Source organism: Sceloporus occidentalis, unplaced genomic scaffold, assembly GCF_023333645.1.
Source record: "Sceloporus occidentalis isolate IW3139 unplaced genomic scaffold, rSceOcc1.0.p SCAF_91, whole genome shotgun sequence".
Lineage (NCBI taxonomy): Eukaryota > Metazoa > Chordata > Lepidosauria > Squamata > Phrynosomatidae > Sceloporus > Sceloporus occidentalis.
Genome location: NW_028317071.1, coordinates 1293867 through 1310346, shown reverse-complemented (window position 1 = coordinate 1310346; position 16480 = coordinate 1293867).

Here is a 16480-nt window from a genome sequence, read left to right as displayed (position 1 = left end):
GTCTTGGAGGACTCTCTAGGAATCTGAGCCTTCTGTTCTCTCTCCCCCTTGGAGGACTCTCTAGGAATCTCGGTCTTCTTTTCTCTCTTCCCCTTGGAGGACTCTCTAGGAATCTCTGCCTTCTGTACTCTCTCCCCCTTGGAGAACTCTCTAGGAATCTGAGCCTTCTGTTCTCTCTCCCCCTTGGAGGGCTCTCTAGGAATCTCTGCCTTCTGTTCTCTCTCTCCCTTGGAGGACTCTCTAGGAATCTGAGCCTTCTGTTCTCTCTCCCCTTTGGAGGACTCTCTAGGATTCTGAGCCTTCTGTTCTTTCTCCCCCTTGGAGGACTCTCTAGGAATCTCTGCCATCTGTTCTCTCTCCCCCTTGGAGGACTCTCTAGGAATCTCAGCCTTCTCTTCTCTCTCCCCCTTGGAGGACTCTCTAGGATTCTCTTCCTTCTGTTCTCTCTCCCCCTTGGAGGACTCTTTTGGAATGTGATCCTTCTGTTCTTTCTCCCCTTTGTAGGACTCTCTAGGAATCTCGGCCATCTGTTCTCTCTCCCGCTTGGAGGACTTTCTAGGAATCTCTGCCTTCTGTTCTCTCTCTCTCTTGGAGGGCCCTCTAGGAATTTGAGCCTTCTGTACTCTCTCCACCTTGGAGGACACTCTAGGAATCTCTGCCTTCTTTTCTCTCTCCCCCTTGGAGGACTCTCTAGGAATCTCTGCCTTCTGTACTCTCTCCCCCTTGGAGGACGCTCTAGGATTCTCTGCCTTCTGTTTTCTCTCTCCGTTGGAGGACTCTCTAGGATTCTCTCCCTTCTGTTCTCTCTCCCCCTTGGAGGACTCTCTAGGAATCTCTGCCTTCTGTTCTCTCTCCCCCTTGGAGGACTCTCTAGGAATCTCTGCCTTCTGTTCTCTCTCCCCTTGGAGGGCCCTCTATGAACCTCAGCCTTCTGTTCTGTCTCACCCTTGGAGGACTCTCTAGGAATCTCTGCCTTCTGTTCTCTCTCCCCCTTGGAGGACTCTCTAGGAATCTCTGCCTTCTGTTCTCTCTCCCCCTTGGAGGACTCTCTAGGAATCTCTGCCTTCTGTTCTCTCTCTCCCTTGGAGGACTCTCTAGGAATCTCTGCCTTCTGTTCTCTCTCTCCCTTGGAGGAATCTCTAGGAATCTCTGCCATCTGTTCTCTCTCCCGCTTGGAGGACTTTCTAGGAATCTCTGCCTTCTGTTCTCTCTCTCTCTTGGAGGGCCCTCTAGGAATTTGAGCCTTCTGTACCCTCTCCCCCTTGGAGGACACTCTAGGAATCTCTGCCTTCTTTTCTCTCTCCCCCTTGGAGGACTCTCTAGGAATCTCTGCCTTCTGTACTCTCTCCCCCTTGGAGGACTCTCTAGGATTCTCTGCCTTCTGTTTTCTCTCTCCCTTGGAGGACTCTCTAGGATTCTCTGCCTTCTGTTCTCTCTCCCCCTTGGAGGACTCTCTAGGAATCTCTGCCTTCTGTTCTCTCTCTCTCTTGGAGGACTCTCTAGGAATCTGAGCCTTCTGTTCTTTCTCCCCCTTGGAGGACTCTCTAGGAATCTCTGCCATCTGTTCTATCTCCCGCTTGGAGGACTCTCTAGGAATCTCTGCCTTCTCTTCTCTCTCTCCCTTGGAGGACTCTCTAGGAATCTGAGCCTTCTGTTCTCTCTCCCCCTTGGAGGACTCTCTAGGAATCTCTGCCTTCTGTTCTCTCTCCCCCTTTGAGGACTCTCTAGGAATCTCTGCCTTCTGTTCTCTCTCTCCCTTGGAGGACTCTCTAGGAATCTCTGCCTTCTGTACTCTGTCCCCCTTGGAGGACTCTCTAGGGTTCTCTGCCTTCTGTTTTCTCTCTCCCTTGGAGTACTCTCTAGGATTCTCTGCCTTCTGTTCTCTCTCCCCCTTGGAGGACTCTCTAGGAATCTCTGCCTTCTGTTCTCTCTCTCTCTTGGAGGGCCCTCTAGGAATTTGAGCCTTCTGTACTCTCTCCCCCTTGGAGGACACTCTAGGAATCTCTGCCTTCTTTTCTCTCTCCCCCTTGGAGTACTCTCTAGGAATCACTGCCTTCTGTACTCTCTCCCCCTTGGAGGACTCTCTAGGATTCTCTCCCTTCTGTTTTCTCTCTCCCTTGGAGGACTCTCTAGGATTCTCTGCCTTCTGTTCTCTCTCCCCCTTGGAGGACTCTCTAGGAATCTCTGCCTTCTGTTCTCTCTCTCTCTTGGAGGACTCTCTAGGAATCTGAGCCTTCTGTTCTTTCTCCCCCTTGGAGGACTCTCTAGGAATCTCTGCCATCTGTTCTATCTCCCACTTGGAGGACTCTCTAGGAATCTCTGCCTTCTCTTCTCTCTCTCCCTTGGAGGACTCTCTAGGAATCTGAGCCTTCTGTTCTCTCTCCCCCTTGGAGGACTCTCTAGGAATCTCTGCCTTCTGTTCTCTCTCCCCCTTTGAGGACTCTCTAGGAATCTCTGCCTTCTGTTCTCTCTCTCCCTTGGAGTACTCTCTAGGATTCTCTGCCTTCTGTTCTCTCTCCCCCTTGGAGGACTCTCTAGGAATCTCTGCCTTCTGTTCTCTCTCTCTCTTGGAGGGCCCTCTAGGAGTTTGAGCCTTCTGTACTCTCTCCCCCTTGGAGGACACTCTAGGAATCTCTGCCTTCTTTTCTCTCTCCCCCTTGGAGGACTCTCTAGGAATCTCTGCCTTCTGTACTCTCTCCTCCTTGGAGGACTCGATAGGATTCTCTGCCTTCTGTTTTCTCTCTCCCTTGGAGGACTCTCTAGGAATCTCTGCCTTCTGTTCTCTCTCTCCCTTGGAGGACTCTGTAGGACTCTCTGCCTTGTGTTCTCTCTCCCCCTTTGAGGTCTCTCTAGGAAGCTCTGCCATCTGTTCTCTCTCTCCTTGGAGGGCCCTCTACGAACCTCAGCCTTCTGTTCTGTCTCACCCTTGGAGGACTCTCTAGGAATCTCTGCCTTCTGTTCTCTCTCCCCCTTGGAGGACTCTCTAGGAATCTCTGCCTTCTGTTCTCTCTCCCCCTTGGAGGACTCTCTAGGAATCTCTGCCTTCTGTTCTCTTTCCCCCTTGGAGGACTCTCTAGGAATCTCTGCCTTCTGTTCTCTCTCCCCCTTGGAGGACTCTCTTGGAATCTCTGCCTTCTGTTCTCTCTCTCCCTTCCAGGACACTCTAGGAATCTCTGCGTTCTGTTCTCTCTCCCCCTTGGAGGACTCTCTAGGAATCTCTGCCATCTGTTCTCTCTCCCCTTGGAGGGCCCTCTACGAACCTCAGCCTGCTGTTCTGTCTCACCCTTGGAGGACTCTCTAGGAATCTCTGCCTTCTGTTCTCTCTCTCACTTGGAGGACTCTCTAGGAATCTCTGCCTTATGTTCTCTCTCTCCCTTCCAGGATACTCTAGGAATCTCTGCGTTCTGTTCTCTCTCCCCCTTGGAGGACTCTCTAGGAATCTCTGCCTTCTGTTCTCTCTCTCCCTTGAAGGACTCTCTAGGAATCTGAGCCTTCTGTTCTCTCTCTCCCTTGAAGGACTCTCTAGGAATCTCTGCCTTCTGTTCTCTCTCCCCCTTGGAGAACTCTCTAGGAATCTCTGCCATCTGTTCTCTCTCCCACTTGGAGGACTTTCTAGGAATCTCTGCCTTCTGTTCTCTCTCTGCCTTGGAGGACTCTCTAGGAATCTGAGCCTTCTGTTCTCTCTCCCCCTTGGAGGACTCTCTAGGAATCTCGGTCTTCTTTTCTCTCTTCCCCTTGGAGGACTCTCTAGGAATCTCTGCCTTCTGTACTCTCTCCCCCTTGGAGAACTCTCTAGGAATCTGAGCCTTCTGTTCTCTCTCCCCCTTGGAGGACTCTCTAGGAATCTCTGCCTTCTGTTCTCTCTCTCCCTTGGAGGACTCTCTAGGAATCTGAGCCTTCTGTTCTCTCTCCCCTTTGGAGGACTCTCTAGGATTCTGAGCCTTCTGTTCTTTCTCCCCCTTGGAGGACTCTCTAGGAATCTCTGCCATCTGTTCTCTCTCCCCCTTGGAGGACTCTCTAGGAATCTCCGCCTTCTCTTCTCTCTCCCCCTTGGAGGACTCTCTAGGATTCTCTTCCTTCTGTTCTCTCTCCCCCTTGGAGGACTCTTTTGGAATGTGATCCTTCTGTTCTTTCTCCCCTTTGTAGGACTCTCTAGGAATCTCGGCCATCTGTTCTCTCTCCCGCTTGGAGGACTTTCTAGGAATCTCTGCCTTCTGTTCTCTCTCTCTCTTGGAGGGCCCTCTAGGAATTTGAGCCTTCTGTACTCTCTCCACCTTGGAGGACACTCTAGGAATCTCTGCCTTCTTTTCTCTCTCCCCCTTGGAGGACTCTCTAGGAATCTCTGCCTTCTGTACTCTCTCCCCCTTGGAGGACTCTCTAGGATTCTCTGCCTTCTGTTTTCTCTCTCCCTTGGAGGACTCTCTAGGATTCTCTGCCTTCTGTTCTCTCTCCCCCTTGGAGGACTCTCTAGGAATCTCTGCCTTCTGTTCTCTCTCTCTCTTGGAGGACTCTCTAGGAATCTGAGCCTTCTGTTCTTTCTCCCCCTTGGAGGACTCTCTAGGAATCTCTGCCATCTGTTCTATCTCCCGCTTGGAGGACTCTCTAGGAATCTCTGCCTTCTCTTCTCTCTCTCCCTTGGAGGACTCTCTAGGAATCTGAGCCTTCTGTTCTCTCTCCCCCTTGGAGGACTCTCTAGGAATCTCTGCCTTCTGTTCTCTCTCCCCCTTTGAGGACTCTCTAGGAATCTCTGCCTTCTGTTCTCTCTCTCCCTTGGAGGACTCTCTAGGAATCTCTGCCTTCTGTACTCTCTCCCCCTTGGAGGACTCTCTAGGGTTCTCTGCCTTCTGTTTTCTCTCTCCCTTGGAGTACTCTCTAGGATTCTCTGCCTTCTGTTCTCTCTCCCCCTTGGAGGACTCTCTAGGAATCTCTGCCTTCTGTTCTCTCTCTCTCTTGGAGGGCCCTCTAGGAATTTGAGCCTTCTGTACTCTCTCCCCCTTGGAGGACACTCTAGGAATCTCTGCCTTCTTTTCTCTCTCCCCCTTGGAGTACTCTCTAGGAATCACTGCCTTCTGTACTCTCTCCCCCTTGGAGGACTCTCTAGGATTCTCTCCCTTCTGTTTTCTCTCTCCCTTGGAGGACTCTCTATGATTCTCTGCCTTCTGTTCTCTCTCCCCCTTGGAGGACTCTCTAGGAATCTCTGCCTTCTGTTCTCTCTCTCTCTTGGAGGACTCTCTAGGAATCTGAGCCTTCTGTTCTTTCTCCCCCTTGGAGGACTCTCTAGGAATCTCTGCCATCTGTTCTATCTCCCACTTGGAGGACTCTCTAGGAATCTCTGCCTTCTCTTCTCTCTCTCCCTTGGAGGACTCTCTAGGAATCTGAGCCTTCTGTTCTCTCTCCCCCTTGGAGGACTCTCTAGGAATCTCTGCCTTCTGTTCTCTCTCCCCCTTTGAGGACTCTCTAGGAATCTCTGCCTTCTGTTCTCTCTCTCCCTTGGAGTACTCTCTAGGATTCTCTGCCTTCTGTTCTCTCTCCCCCTTGGAGGACTCTCTAGGAATCTCTGCCTTCTGTTCTCTCTCTCTCTTGGAGGGCCCTCTAGGAGTTTGAGCCTTCTGTACTCTCTCCCCCTTGGAGGACACTCTAGGAATCTCTGCCTTCTTTTCTCTCTCCCCCTTGGAGGACTCTCTAGGAATCTCTGCCTTCTGTACTCTCTCCTCCTTGGAGGACTCGATAGGATTCTCTGCCTTCTGTTTTCTCTCTCCCTTGGAGGACTCTCTAGGAATCTCTGCCTTCTGTTCTCTCTCTCCCTTGGAGGACTCTGTAGGACTCTCTGCCTTGTGTTCTCTCTCCCCCTTTGAGGTCTCTCTAGGAAGCTCTGCCATCTGTTCTCTCTCCCCTTGGAGGGCCCTCTACGAACCTCAGCCTTCTGTTCTGTCTCACCCTTGGAGGACTCTCTAGGAATCTCTGCCTTCTGTTCTCTCTCCCCCTTGGAGGACGCTCTAGGAATCTCTGCCTTCTGTTCTCTCTCCCCCTTGGAGGACTCTCTAGGAATCTCTGCCTTCTGTTCTCTCTCCCCTTGGAGGGCCCTCTACGAACCTCAGCCTTCTGTTCTGTCTCACCCTTGGAGGACTCTCTAGGAATCTCTGCCTTCTGTTCTCTCTCCCCCTTGGAGGACTCTCTAGGAATCTCTGCCTTCTGTTCTCTCTCCCCCTTGGAGGACTCTCTAGGAATCTCTGCCTTCTGTTCTCTCTCTCCCTTGGAGGACTCTCTAGGAATCTCTGCCTTCTGTTCTCTCTCTCCCTTGGAGGAATCTCTAGGAATCTCTGCCATCTGTTCTCTCTCCCGCTTGGAGGACTTTCTAGGAATCTCTGCCTTCTGTTCTCTCTCTCTCTTGGAGGGCCCTCTAGGAATTTGAGCCTTCTGTACCCTCTCCCCCTTGGAGGACACTCTAGGAATCTCTGCCTTCTTTTCTCTCTCCCCCTTGGAGGACTCTCTAGGAATCTCTGCCTTCTGTACTCTCTCCCCCTTGGAGGACTCTCTAGGATTCTCTGCCTTCTGTTTTCTCTCTCCCTTGGAGGACTCTCTAGGATTCTCTGCCTTCTGTTCTCTCTCCCCCTTGGAGGACTCTCTAGGAATCTCTGCCTTCTGTTCTCTCTCTCTCTTGGTGGACTCTCTAGGAATCTGAGCCTTCTGTTCTTTCTCCCCCTTGGAGGACTCTCTAGGAATCTCTGCCATCTGTTCTATCTCCCGCTTGGAGGACTCTCTAGGAATCTCTGCCTTCTCTTCTCTCTCTCCCTTGGAGGACTCTCTAGGAATCTGAGCCTTCTGTTCTCTCTCCCCCTTGGAGGACTCTCTAGGAATCTCTGCCTTCTGTTCTCTCTCCCCCTTTGAGGACTCTCTAGGAATCTCTGCCTTCTGTTCTCTCTCTCCCTTGGAGGACTCTCTAGGAATCTCTGCCTTCTGTACTCTCTCCCCCTTGGAGGACTCTCTAGGGTTCTCTGCCTTCTGTTTTCTCTCTCCCTTGGAGTACTCTCTAGGATTCTCTGCCTTCTGTTCTCTCTCCCCCTTGGAGGACTCTCTAGGAATCTCTGCCTTCTGTTCTCTCTCTCTCTTGGAGGGCCCTCTAGGAATTTGAGCCTTCTGTACTCTCTCCCCCTTGGAGGACACTCTAGGAATCTCTGCCTTCTTTTCTCTCTCCCCCTTGGAGTACTCTCTAGGAATCACTGCCTTCTGTACTCTCTCCCCCTTGGAGGACTCTCTAGGATTCTCTCCCTTCTGTTTTCTCTCTCCCTTGGAGGACTCTCTAGGATTCTCTGCCTTCTGTTCTCTCTCCCCCTTGGAGGACTCTCTAGGAATCTCTGCCTTCTGTTCTCTCTCTCTCTTGGAGGACTCTCTAGGAATCTGAGCCTTCTGTTCTTTCTCCCCCTTGGAGGACTCTCTAGGAATCTCTGCCATCTGTTCTATCTCCCACTTGGAGGACTCTCTAGGAATCTCTGCCTTCTCTTCTCTCTCTCCCTTGGAGGACTCTCTAGGAATCTGAGCCTTCTGTTCTCTCTCCCCCTTGGAGGACTCTCTAGGAATCTCTGCCTTCTGTTCTCTCTCCCCCTTTGAGGACTCTCTAGGAATCTCTGCCTTCTGTTCTCTCTCTCCCTTGGAGGACTCTCTAGGAATCTGAGCCTTCTGTTCTCTCTCCCCCTTGGAGGACTCTCTAGGAATCTCTGCCTTCTGTTCTCTCTCCCCCTTTGAGGACTCTCTAGGAATCTCTGCCTTCTGTTCTCTCTCTCCCTTGGAGTACTCTCTAGGATTCTCTGCCTTCTGTTCTCTCTCCCCCTTGGAGGACTCTCTAGGAATCTCTGCCTTCTGTTCTCTCTCTCTCTTGGAGGGCCCTCTAGGAGTTTGAGCCTTCTGTACTCTCTCCCCCTTGGAGGACACTCTAGGAATCTCTGCCTTCTTTTCTCTCTCCCCCTTGGAGGACTCTCTAGGAATCTCTGCCTTCTGTACTCTCTCCTCCTTGGAGGACTCGATAGGATTCTCTGCCTTCTGTTTTCTCTCTCCCTTGGAGGACTCTCTAGGAATCTCTGCCTTCTGTTCTCTCTCTCCCTTGGAGGACTCTGTAGGACTCTCTGCCTTGTGTTCTCTCTCCCCCTTTGAGGTCTCTCTAGGAAGCTCTGCCATCTGTTCTCTCTCCCCTTGGAGGGCCCTCTACGAACCTCAGCCTTCTGTTCTGTCTCACCCTTGGAGGACTCTCTAGGAATCTCTGCCTTCTGTTCTCTCTCCCCCTTGGAGGACGCTCTAGGAATCTCTGCCTTCTGTTCTCTCTCCCCCTTGGAGGACTCTCTAGGAATCTCTGCCTTCTGTTCTCTCTCCCCTTGGAGGGCCCTCTACGAACCTCAGCCTTCTGTTCTGTCTCACCCTTGGAGGACTCTCTAGGAATCTCTGCCTTCTGTTCTCTCTCCCCCTTGGAGGACTCTCTAGGAATCTCTGCCTTCTGTTCTCTCTCCCCCTTGGAGGACTCTCTAGGAATCTCTGCCTTCTGTACTCTCTCCCCCTTGGAGGACTCTCTAGGGTTCTCTGCCTTCTGTTTTCTCTCTCCCTTGGAGTACTCTCTAGGATTCTCTGCCTTCTGTTCTCTCTCCCCCTTGGAGGACTCTCTAGGAATCTCTGCCTTCTGTTCTCTCTCTCTCTTGGAGGGCCCTCTAGGAATTTGAGCCTTCTGTACTCTCTCCCCCTTGGAGGACACTCTAGGAATCTCTGCCTTCTTTTCTCTCTCCCCCTTGGAGTACTCTCTAGGAATCACTGCCTTCTGTACTCTCTCCCCCTTGGAGGACTCTCTAGGATTCTCTCCCTTCTGTTTTCTCTCTCCCTTGGAGGACTCTCTATGATTCTCTGCCTTCTGTTCTCTCTCCCCCTTGGAGGACTCTCTAGGAATCTCTGCCTTCTGTTCTCTCTCTCTCTTGGAGGACTCTCTAGGAATCTGAGCCTTCTGTTCTTTCTCCCCCTTGGAGGACTCTCTAGGAATCTCTGCCATCTGTTCTATCTCCCACTTGGAGGACTCTCTAGGAATCTCTGCCTTCTCTTCTCTCTCTCCCTTGGAGGACTCTCTAGGAATCTGAGCCTTCTGTTCTCTCTCCCCCTTGGAGGACTCTCTAGGAATCTCTGCCTTCTGTTCTCTCTCCCCCTTTGAGGACTCTCTAGGAATCTCTGCCTTCTGTTCTCTCTCTCCCTTGGAGTACTCTCTAGGATTCTCTGCCTTCTGTTCTCTCTCCCCCTTGGAGGACTCTCTAGGAATCTCTGCCTTCTGTTCTCTCTCTCTCTTGGAGGGCCCTCTAGGAGTTTGAGCCTTCTGTACTCTCTCCCCCTTGGAGGACACTCTAGGAATCTCTGCCTTCTTTTCTCTCTCCCCCTTGGAGGACTCTCTAGGAATCTCTGCCTTCTGTACTCTCTCCTCCTTGGAGGACTCGATAGGATTCTCTGCCTTCTGTTTTCTCTCTCCCTTGGAGGACTCTCTAGGAATCTCTGCCTTCTGTTCTCTCTCTCCCTTGGAGGACTCTGTAGGACTCTCTGCCTTGTGTTCTCTCTCCCCCTTTGAGGTCTCTCTAGGAAGCTCTGCCATCTGTTCTCTCTCCCCTTGGAGGGCCCTCTACGAACCTCAGCCTTCTGTTCTGTCTCACCCTTGGAGGACTCTCTAGGAATCTCTGCCTTCTGTTCTCTCTCCCCCTTGGAGGACGCTCTAGGAATCTCTGCCTTCTGTTCTCTCTCCCCCTTGGAGGACTCTCTAGGAATCTCTGCCTTCTGTTCTCTCTCCCCTTGGAGGGCCCTCTACGAACCTCAGCCTTCTGTTCTGTCTCACCCTTGGAGGACTCTCTAGGAATCTCTGCCTTCTGTTCTCTCTCCCCCTTGGAGGACTCTCTAGGAATCTCTGCCTTCTGTTCTCTCTCCCCCTTGGAGGACTCTCTAGGAATCTCTGCCTTCTGTTCTCTCTCTCCCTTGGAGGACTCTCTAGGAATCTCTGCCTTCTGTTCTCTCTCTCCCTTGGAGGAATCTCTAGGAATCTCTGCCATCTGTTCTCTCTCCCGCTTGGAGGACTTTCTAGGAATCTCTGCCTTCTGTTCTCTCTCTCTCTTGGAGGGCCCTCTAGGAATTTGAGCCTTCTGTACCCTCTCCCCCTTGGAGGACACTCTAGGAATCTCTGCCTTCTTTTCTCTCTCCCCCTTGGAGGACTCTCTAGGAATCTCTGCCTTCTGTACTCTCTCCCCCTTGGAGGACTCTCTAGGATTCTCTGCCTTCTGTTTTCTCTCTCCCTTGGAGGACTCTCTAGGATTCTCTGCCTTCTGTTCTCTCTCCCCCTTGGAGGACTCTCTAGGAATCTCTGCCTTCTGTTCTCTCTCTCTCTTGGTGGACTCTCTAGGAATCTGAGCCTTCTGTTCTTTCTCCCCCTTGGAGGACTCTCTAGGAATCTCTGCCATCTGTTCTATCTCCCGCTTGGAGGACTCTCTAGGAATCTCTGCCTTCTCTTCTCTCTCTCCCTTGGAGGACTCTCTAGGAATCTGAGCCTTCTGTTCTCTCTCCCCCTTGGAGGACTCTCTAGGAATCTCTGCCTTCTGTTCTCTCTCCCCCTTTGAGGACTCTCTAGGAATCTCTGCCTTCTGTTCTCTCTCTCCCTTGGAGGACTCTCTAGGAATCTCTGCCTTCTGTACTCTCTCCCCCTTGGAGGACTCTCTAGGGTTCTCTGCCTTCTGTTTTCTCTCTCCCTTGGAGTACTCTCTAGGATTCTCTGCCTTCTGTTCTCTCTCCCCCTTGGAGGACTCTCTAGGAATCTCTGCCTTCTGTTCTCTCTCTCTCTTGGAGGGCCCTCTAGGAATTTGAGCCTTCTGTACTCTCTCCCCCTTGGAGGACACTCTAGGAATCTCTGCCTTCTTTTCTCTCTCCCCCTTGGAGTACTCTCTAGGAATCACTGCCTTCTGTACTCTCTCCCCCTTGGAGGACTCTCTAGGATTCTCTCCCTTCTGTTTTCTCTCTCCCTTGGAGGACTCTCTAGGATTCTCTGCCTTCTGTTCTCTCTCCCCCTTGGAGGACTCTCTAGGAATCTCTGCCTTCTGTTCTCTCTCTCTCTTGGAGGACTCTCTAGGAATCTGAGCCTTCTGTTCTTTCTCCCCCTTGGAGGACTCTCTAGGAATCTCTGCCATCTGTTCTATCTCCCACTTGGAGGACTCTCTAGGAATCTCTGCCTTCTCTTCTCTCTCTCCCTTGGAGGACTCTCTAGGAATCTGAGCCTTCTGTTCTCTCTCCCCCTTGGAGGACTCTCTAGGAATCTCTGCCTTCTGTTCTCTCTCCCCCTTTGAGGACTCTCTAGGAATCTCTGCCTTCTGTTCTCTCTCTCCCTTGGAGGACTCTCTAGGAATCTGAGCCTTCTGTTCTCTCTCCCCCTTGGAGGACTCTCTAGGAATCTCTGCCTTCTGTTCTCTTTCCCCCTTGGAGGACTCTCTAGGAATCTCTGGCTTATGTTCTCTCTCCCCCTTGGAGGACTCTCTAGGAATCTCTGCCTTCTGTTCTTTCTCCCCCTTGGAGGACTCTCTAGGAATCTCTGCCTTCTGTTCTCTCTCCCCCTTGGAGGACTCTCTAGGATTCTCTGACTTCTGTTCTCTCTCCCCCTTGGAGGACTCTCTAGGAATCTCTGCCTTCTGTACTCTCTCCCCCTTGGAGGACTCTCTAGGGTTCTCTGCCTTCTGTTTTCTCTCTCCCTTGGAGTACTCTCTAGGATTCTCTGCCTTTTGTTCTCTCTCCCCCTTGGAGGACTCTCTACGAATCTCTGCCTTCTGTTCTCTCTCTCTCTTGGAGGGCCCTCTCGGAATTTGAGCCTTCTGTACTCTCTCCCCCTTGGAGGACACTCTAGGAATCTCTGCCTTCTTTTCTCTCTCCCCCTTGGAGGACTCTCTAGGAATCTCTGCATTCTGTACTCTCTCCCCCTTGGAGGACTCTCTAGGATTCTCTGCCTTCTGTATCTCTCTCCTTTGGAGGACTCTCTAAGATTCTCTGCCTTCTGTTCTCTCTCCCCATTGGAGGACTCTCTAGGAATCTCTGCCTTCTGTTCTCTCTCTCCCTTGGAGGACTCTGTAGGACTCTCTGCCTTGTGTTCTCTCTCCCCCTTTGAGGTCTCTCTAGGAATCTCTGCCATCTGTTCTCTCTCCCCTTGGAGGGCCCTCTACGAACCTCAGCCTTCTGTTCTGTCTCACCCTTGGAGGACTCTCTAGGAATCTCTGCCTTCTGTTCTCTCTCTCCCTTGCAGGACTCTCTAGGAATCTCTGCCTTCTGTTCTCTCTCTCCCTTCCAGGACACTCTAGGAATCTCTGCGTTCTGTTCTCTCTCCCCCTTGGAGGACTCTCTAGGAATCTCTGCCATCTGTTCTCTCTCCCCTTGGAGGGCCCTCTACGAACCTCAGCCTTCTGTTCTGTCTCACCCTTGGAGGACTCTCTAGGAATCTCTGCCTTCTGTTCTCTCTCTCCCTTGGAGGACTCTCTAGGAATCTCTGCCTTCTGTTCTCTCTCTCCCTTCCAGGATACTCTAGGAATCTCTGCGTTCTGTTCTCTCTCCCCCTTGGAGGACTCTCTAGGAATCTCTGCCTTCTGTTCTCTCTCTCCCTTGAAGGACTCTCTAGGAATCTGAGCCTTCTGTTCTCTCTCTCCCTTGAAGGACTCTCTAGGAATCTCTGCCTTCTGTTCTCTCTCCCCCTTGGAGAACTCTCTAGGATTCTCTTCCTTCTGTTCTCTCTCTCCCTTGGAGGACTCTCTAGGAAACTCGGCCTTCTGTTCTCTCTCCCCCTTGGAGGACTCTCTAGGAATCTCTGCCTTCTGTTCTCTCTCTCCCTTGCAGGACTCTCCAGGAATCTCTGCCTTCTGTTCTCTCTCTCCCTTCCAGGACACTCTAGGAATCTCTGCGTTCTGTTCTCTCTCCCCCTTGGAGGACTCTCTAGGAATCTCTGCCATCTGTTCTCTCTCCCCTTGGAGGGCCCTCTACGAACCTCAGCCTTCTGTTCTGTCTCCCCCTTGGAGGACTCTCTAGGAATCTCTGCCTTCTGTTCTCTCTCTCCCTTGGAGGACTCTCTAGGAATCTCTGCCTTCTGTTCTCTCTCCCCCTTGGAGAACTCTCTAGGATTCTCTTCCTTCTGTTCTCTCTCTCCCTTGGAGGACTCTCTAGGAAACTCTGCCTTCTGTTCTCTCTCCACCTTGGAGGACTCTCTAGGAATCTCTGCCTTCTGTTCTCTCTCTCCCTTGGAGGACTCTTTAGGAATCTGATCCTTCTGTTCTTTCTCCCCCTTGTAGGACTCTCTAGGAATCTCTGCCATCTGTTCTCTCTCCCGCTTGGAGGACTTTCTAGGAATCTCTGCCTTCTGTTCTCTCTCTGCCTTGGAGGACTCTCTAGGAATCTGAGCCTTCTGTTCTCTCTCCCCCTTGGAGGACTCTCTAGGAATCTCGGCCTTCTTTTCTCTCTCCCCCTTGGAGGACTCTCTAGGAATCTCTGCCTTCTGTACTCTCTCCCCCTTGGAGAACTCTCTAGGAATCTGAGCCTTCTGTTCTCTCTCCCCCTTGGAGGACTCTCTAGGAATCTCTGCCTTCTGTTCTCTCTCTCCCTTGGAGGACTCTCTAGGAATCTGAGCCTTCTGTTCTCTCTCCCCTTTGGAGGACTCTCTAGGATTCTGAGCCTTCTGTTCTTTCTCCCCCTTGGAGGACTCTCTAGGAATCTCTGCCATCTGTTCTCTCTCCCCCTTGGAGGACTCTCTAGGAATCTCAGCCTTCTCTTCTCTCTCCCCCTTGGAGGACTCTCTAGGATTCTCTTCCTTCTGTTCTCTCTCCCCCTTGGAGGACTCTTTTGGAATGTGATCCTTCTGTTCTTTCTCCCCTTTGTAGGACTCTCTAGGAATCTCTGCCATCTGTTCTCTCTCCCGCTTGGAGGACTTTCTAGGAATCTCTGCCTTCTGTTCTCTCTCTCTCTTGGAGGGCCCTCTAGGAATTTGAGCCTTCTGTACTCTCTCCACCTTGGAGGACACTCTAGGAATCTCTGCCTTCTTTTCTCTCTCCCCCTTGGAGGACTCTCATGGAATCTCTGCTTTCTGTACTCTCTCCCCCTTGAAGGACTCTCTAGGATTCTCTGCCTTCTGTTTTCTCTCTCCCTTGGAGGACTCTCTAGGATTCTCTGCCTTCTGTTCTCTCTCTCCCTTGGAGGACTCTCTAGGAATCTCTGCCGTCTGTTCTCTCTCTCCCTTGGAGGACTCTTTAGGAATCTGATCCTTCTGTTCTTTCTCCCCCTTGTAGGACTCTCTAGGAATCTCTGCCATCTGTTCTCTCTCCCGCTTGGAGGACTCTCTAGGAATCTGAGCCTTCTGTTCTTTCTCCCCCTTGGAGGACTCTCTAGGAATCTCTGCCTTCTCTTCTCTCTCTCCCTTGGAGGTCTCTCTAGGAATCTGAGCCTTCAGTTCTCTCTCCCCCTTGGAGGGCCCTCTACGAACCTCAGCCTTCTGTTCTGTCTCACCCTTGGAGGACTCTCTAGGAATCTCTGCCTTCTGTTCTCTCTCTCCCTTGGAGGACTCTCTAGGAATCTCTGCCTTCTTTTCTCTCTCCCCCTTGGAGGACTCTCTAAGATTCTCTGCCTTCTGTTCTCTCTCCCCATTGGAGGACTCTCTAGGAATCTCTGCCTTCTGTTCTCTCTCTCCCTTGGAGGACTCTGTAGGACTCTCTGCCTTGTGTTCTCTCTCCCCCTTTGAGGTCTCTCTAGGAATCTCTGCCATCTGTTCTCTCTCCCCTTGGAGGGCCCTCTATGAACCTCAGCCTTCTGTTCTGTCTCACCCTTGGAGGACTCTCTAGGAATCTCTGCCTTCTGTTCTCTCTCTCCCTTGGAGTACTCTCTAGGATTCTCTGCCTTCTGTTCTCTCTCTCCCTTCCAGGACACTCTAGGAATCTCTGCGTTCTGTTCTCTCTCCCCCTTGGAGGACTCTCTAGGAATCTCTACCATCTGTTCTCTCTCCCCTTGGAGGGCCCTCTACGAACCTCAGCCTTCTGTTCTGTCTCACCCTTGGAGGACTCTCTAGGAATCTCTGCCTTCTGTTCTCTCTCTCCCTTGGAGGACTCTCTAGGAATCTCTGCCTTCTGTTCTCTCTCTCCCTTCCAGGATACTCTAGGAATCTCTGCGTTCTGTTCTCTCTCCCCCTTGGAGGACTCTCTAGGAATCTCTGCCTTCTGTTCTCTCTCTCCCTTGAAGGACTCTCTAGGAATCTGAGCCTTCTGTTCTCTCTCTCCCTTGAAGGACTCTCTAGGAATCTCTGCCTTCTGTTCTCTCTCCCCCTTGGAGAACTCTCTAGGATTCTCTTCCTTCTGTTCTCTCTCTCCCTTGGAGGACTCTCTAGGAAACTCTGCCTTCTGTTCTCTCTCCCCCTTGGAGGACTCTCTAGGAATCTCTGCCTTCTGTTCTCTCTCTCCCTTGCAGGACTCTCCAGGAATCTCTGCCTTCTGTTCTCTCTCTCCCTTCCAGGACACTCTAGGAATCTTTGTTCTGTTCTCTCTCCCCCTTGGAGGACTCTCTAGGAATCTCTGCCTTCTGTTCTCTCTCTCCCTTGAAGGACTCTCTAGGAATCTGAGCCTTCTGTTCTCTCTCTCCCTTGAAGGACTCTCTAGGAATGACTGCCTTCTGTTCTCTCTCCCCCTTGGAGAACTCTCTAGGATTCTCTTCCTTCTGTTCTCTCTCTCCCTTGGAGGACTCTCTAGGAAACTCTGCCTTCTGTTCTCTCTCCCCCTTGGAGGACTCTCTAGGAATCTCTGCCTTCTGTTCTCTCTCTCCCTTGCAGGACTCTCCAGGAATCTCTGCCTTCTGTTCTCTCTCTCCCTTCCAGGACACTCTAGGAATCTCTGCGTTCTGTTCTCTCTCCCCCTTGGAGGACTCTCTAGGAATCTCTGCCATCTGTTCTCTCTCCCCTTGGAGGGCCCTCTACGAACCTCAGCCTGCTGTTCTGTCTCACCCTTGGAGGACTCTCTAGGAATCTCTGCCTTCTGTTCTCTCTCTCACTTGGAGGACTCTCTAGGAATCTCTGCCTTATGTTCTCTCTCTCCCTTCCAGGATACTCTAGGAATCTCTGCGTTCTGTTCTCTCTCCCCCTTGGAGGACTCTCTAGGAATCTCTGCCTTCTGTTCTCTCTCTCCCTTGAAGGACTCTCTAGGAATCTGAGCCTTCTGTTCTCTCTCTCCCTTGAAGGACTCTCTAGGAATCTCTGCCTTCTGTTCTCTCTCCCCCTTGGAGAACTCTCTAGGAATCTCTGCCATCTGTTCTCTCTCCCACTTGGAGGACTTTCTAGGAATCTCTGCCTTCTGTTCTCTCTCTGTCTTGGAGGACTCTCTAGGAATCTGAGCCTTCTGTTCTCTCTCCCCCTTGGAGGACTCTCTAGGAATCTCGGTCTTCTTTTCTCTCTTCCCCTTGGAGGACTCTCTAGGAATCTCTG